The 5,187-nt window shown below is 35.9% G+C and overlaps 1 long non-coding RNA gene across 1 annotated transcript in view; it reads right to left on the bottom strand.

Moving 5' to 3' along the window:
• LOC107688239 (uncharacterized) overlaps positions 1-3,232 on the bottom strand; it is a 19,628-nt gene extending 16,396 nt beyond the window's left edge. Inside the window, exon 1 of the long non-coding RNA XR_001634214.1 lies at positions 3,110-3,232. This is a non-coding gene — a long non-coding RNA (uncharacterized LOC107688239). The remainder of the gene's footprint in view (positions 1-3,109) is intronic.
• Between the last annotated feature and the right edge of the window lie 1,955 nt (positions 3,233-5,187).

Below are 5,187 nucleotides of genomic sequence, written 5' to 3'. Positions count from 1 at the left end.
TATGTGCAGCTACTGTTCAGCAACCCAAGGAATATCCTCCTCACTTTACAACTGGAGGGATTAAAGGGGCTTCCTGTCCCATGACTGACCTTAAAAGCCAATCCAGATGTCCTACAGCCCTCGAGACAAAGAACTCAGGTGACATGTCTTATCTTGAGGGCACTTGAGCTCCTCTTCTAAAGAGGCGGTTCTTTTAAGTGTCCCGTCATCCTGGCAAATGCCTTTTCAATTATTGCACAAGTTTCTCGCTTGCTTGTCTGCAAACACCGTAATTGTCCGGGAGACAGCATTATGCATTCAGAATGGCTTCAGAGGTTTTTCTGGGGTTACAGTGACACATCTCTGAATATTAGATAAAGGAAAAGGCCACACAAATAGAAGCTCAAAGAGCAGTTAATGCTCATGAAGAGATTGAGGGATTAGGTGATCCTCAGGCTCAGATTTTATGCTGAGCTCATTGTATAGTTTCTAAACCAGCACAAGACTCACAAATAGAGGACACACAAAACAAATCTGCAGAATCTTTATAAAAAATGATAAAGGATAATATTCAAAAAATTTTTTTTTTTATAAAAAATACATTATATACACTTTTTTTTTTCAAAAGTCTCTTATAGTGACTAAGGCTGCATTTATTTGAGCAAAAATGCAGTAAAAACAGCAATATTGTGAAATATTTGTACAATTAAATATATCTGTTTTCTATGCAAGCTTGTTTTTGCCATGGGATAAAAATAAAAAATAAAAGTTAACTGCAACTTTTTATCTCATAATTCTGACTTTTTTTCTCACAACTCACAAAAAAAAATCAAAGCTGATCAAATCTGAATTTTCAGCATCATTACTCCAGTCTTCAGTGTCACATGATCCTTCAGAAATCATTCTAATATGCTGATTTGCTGCTCAAGAAACATTTCTGATTATTATCAATGCTAAAAAAAAAGTTGTGCTGCTTAATATTTTTCAGGATTCTTTTTTGCATCAATGTAAAAGTCTTTACTGTCACTTTTGATCAATGGAATTCAGGCTTGCTAAACTGACCCCAGCATTTTAAATTTCCTTCTCAAACCATGTAAAATCTTTAAAAAAATATGATAGATAGATAGATAGATAGACAGATAGATAGATAGATAGATAGATAGATAGATAGATAGATAGATAGATAGATAGATAGATAGATAGATAGATAGATAGATAGATAGATAGATAGATAGATAGATAGATAGATAGATAGATAGATAGATAGATAGATAGATTTGACTGACATGCTTATAATGTAAATAATTAAATGCATTTAATAACCATATACAGTTATCATATTTTTTGATAGAGCCATCAATGGCTGTTCGTTCAATTAAACTCTTTTTTGTGTAAATTCAAGAAATATCAACATGGACAGCTTGTGTGATGAGCCCTTGAAAAACATAAACAAAGCTACTGAAGGAAAAAGGAAATACAACCCAGACTACATTAAATAGGGGTTCGCTTGCAGTAAGGATAAACATGGTTGACACCAACCACAAGGTTTGTTTTTTCCAAGTTTATGTTTTTCAAGTCTTTTTTACTGTTCAGTTTATGTTGATGCCATATTTTAATATTTAAATATATTGTTGCAGCTACACATTTCATATTAATATTAATATTTCAATTAACATTTTTGTTTCTGTTTACAATTTCAGTGCTGTTTCGAGTCGCCACTTTGGATCAAAAGCAAAACAAGACTTTCCTCATCCCACATATTTCCATTTTCCCCGGTCCTTCAAATTCCCCTTGTTCAGTTCATAACATCATTCTACCCCTCCATTTCTCCTCGCTTCTCTTCCTTTCTCAGTATAAGGCTGTCAAGAGTTTTTTTTGGGATCCAGTGAGCTGTGAAATCGCACAAATTGCTGTTGCTTTACGTCTGGCCCGGTGACAGCAAGAGAAAGAGGAGGAGGAGAGAGAAGAGAGATTTTCTGCTCCAACACTTCTGAACCTTTCCTGCCCCCCCCCCGTAATCACACACAGACACAGAAGCACACGCACAGCTGCAAAACTGCCTCACCCATAACCCCCCTACCTCCATCTCTAATCCACTCTCATCATACGAGCCCCCCTCCACCCGTGTTCCCACTCCACAACACCTCCACCACTTTGCTTTAGAATCCGGATCACTTCACTGAACAACCACACGAAGCCTGGAGAGAGATAAAACCTTCTGACATGCTACTGCATCCTCCGATAAAACCAACACTTCCACCAACTACAAGTGTCACTAGCACTAACACAGGGGGAAAGTGTGATGTTTCAGATTTGTATTTGCGCAAACATTTGTAAATAATGAGGCTGCTGGTGTGTTAATAACTAAATAAGAAACAATTCACCAAAAAAATTACATTTATTTACTCACCCCCATGTTGTTTCAAACCATTATGATGGTATTATTCTTCTGTCGAACACAAATTTATGTTAAAAGTACTAAGAGATGTTCTTTTCCACACAATGAAAGTGAAATGCTGTTGAGCTCCAAAAAGACAAAAAACACTTAATAAATAAAATTACATTAAAGTAATCAAATGCATATATAAATAAAATAAAATATAAATAAAATTGTATACAATTTTAAAATGTTAAATAAATAAAGGAATGAATTAATGAATTTTTGAGTCTGTTCTCATTCACTTTCATTATATTAAGAGTATATAGAAAGGAGCATTCTGCTAAACTTTTCCACAAGAAAAAAAAAGGGTTTTAAATTACATGAGGATGAATTTTATTTAAAATGTACCTATTTATCAGAAGTACTCTGTCAAGTGCATCTTCCAAACTTCGTGTTAATGTGTGAGACTGCCATAGTGAAGCAAGTGTAATATATTCTTCACGTATATTAGAATTCCGTATTAACTGCTACAGCAACACAATAACGCATATGGTCAGTACCGCACAATGCATTGGCCAAGTATTTGCATCTTTTGTGTGTGTTTGAGTATGTGTTTAGCTTTAGCCTAAGGCAATGGTACATATTCTGAAAGTAATCTGCTTTGACAGCTGTTTGGACGATGCTATCGACACACACACACACAAAGAAATAATCAATATTTGCGAAGGTGGAGAAATGAAGAGTTCAAACCTGAAACAGTTGTACGTCCGTGAGCTGGTCAGCTTTGTGTCCACTGCTGTTTGGTCAGATGTATACTTCTCTCTTGCGGTGGATGGGCGACACTGCAATGTCAACTTTTTCCAAATTTCCCAAAGAATAATTCTGAAGGCTGTTTTTTTTTAATATATACTTTATCTCTGATGTTCCATTTTTTCCAGTTTTTTGAAAGGACGTGTAGAGGAACACGGGGAGATTATGAAAGTACGGGCAAAACACACATATAGCCTACTAAAAAGAGGATAGTTTTGCTTACTAAGGTTTAAAGAGGTTTCAGATATTCTTACCGTTGTAAACTCAGTGTAACGCCTCTTGGCTTTTTAGTTTTCGTTAGTATCTTTTTGAACGCTTCACCTCGCCTCAAGAAACGCGCGAACCTCTTGGCGCCCAACGGTTTTTACTCTGTTTGAACATTTATCTACATTTGACAACTTTAACCTTTCTCCTTCGTGTCCCTTATTTCAATTTAAAAGAAGTTTAAAATATCCAAATGAAGTGATCCTTTCTGGTCGTTTACCGTGCAGCACAAAATTCTCCACTGGGAGGCGCTGTGTTGTGGACGTAACACTTCTCAGTGCCTCTGATCAACGGAAGAAGAGAGACGTTATGCCGTTTGCCGTAGAAACGACGAAAACGTTGAATTATAAGAGTATTATAAGAGTCAGGTTATTTGTTGGAATACTGCTGCTATTGAAACGACTTATAGGAGCGAATTAGAGCTGTTGGTTATAAACATCACGTAACCTACTGGAGTAAAACCGCATTCAATTACAGTAGGCTACATGAAGAGAAGTAACAGTTAAAAGTTAATCTGTTTCAAGTTGGCGCCTTGATACCATTAAAGCACTTTAAGAACGCACTACTGGATTTATTCAGAATGGCTTTTCTTCTACTTCTTCAGGTCTCGGAAAAATAGAGAACGAAACTTCAAGACAAAGTTTAAAATTATTAAAGAACACGAAGCAACGCAAGAAGAAAGCTAACTGAAGTAGCGCATTAAAAATAAAAAAACTAAACTTCTGCAAACATTTACTCGTCCTGATATTATCTGAAATTGACTTTGTCAGGAGCTCAGAGTCCGTGGGCACTGTTTTGTTCACTAAAGTTCGTCAATGATTAAGTTCAAAATGTATTGTTCTTGCCATTGTTGCATTGGCATGGAAATATTTTGGCCGTCCAACATACGCTTGTCATAATAGAAAGCTAGAAACTTGAGTAAAAACGTGTGTATACACGTACTCTGCACTTGTGCATGCTGGGGAGTAGGCTACTTGACAAAGACGGATTTTCACTGCAGCTTATTTTCCAGCGACTCTAAAAGCATGTGTAAGGATAACATAAACTGTAGCTTAACGTTAAGTAATCTAACAAACACAAAGAAAAACAAACTACACGATCTACCCTACAAACCTAACTACACAATTCCAAGAAAAAGAAGGAAGTCCTCGAAATGCTACAGCACCATGGACAGTACCCAACACACAGACAGAGCTCCCATGATCCGTCAGGAATTTTCCATTTATGTCACACGCCTTAAATGTATCACTATACTGTATGAGTGAGTACTGAAGACGTCTTGAAAGGCTGTCTACTCTTTTTGAATAATGTTCATTACATGCAGCCTTAAAGCACTGAATGGGTCATATCATGAGAAGTCAAATGTTCCCTGATTTTTTTCCATGCAGTTGTGGTGCAGTCATGAAAAGTAGGATATATACTGTTTCTAAAACACCAGAAAAACATATTATTCCAGTTTCTATGCAATATTGATAAAAGAAAGATATGGGTAAAGTACACCAAAGGTTTTGATCATCAGGCATTAACACTAACACACACACCATATGGGTTAATCAATCGTGTTACATACACAACCAACAATATGGCTTTTTTTTTTTTTTTTTACTTTTCACATCAATGTGGTTATATTGTGCAATCACAACTTTTGACATAAATGTTGTGTTTTGCAAAGTTTGCTGCTTCAGTAGTTGTAGATTATTTTTCCACAAGTTTCTATGGTATACTGAAAAACAATGATAAGCATATAAGTTTTA

This window comes from Sinocyclocheilus anshuiensis, unplaced genomic scaffold (assembly GCF_001515605.1).
Source record: "Sinocyclocheilus anshuiensis isolate Anshui unplaced genomic scaffold, SAMN03320099.WGS_v1.1 scaffold1162, whole genome shotgun sequence".
In the NCBI taxonomy this organism is placed as follows: domain Eukaryota; kingdom Metazoa; phylum Chordata; class Actinopteri; order Cypriniformes; family Cyprinidae; genus Sinocyclocheilus; species Sinocyclocheilus anshuiensis.
Note: the sequence above shows the minus strand (reverse complement) of the source record. Positions and strands in the feature narration are given on the sequence as shown.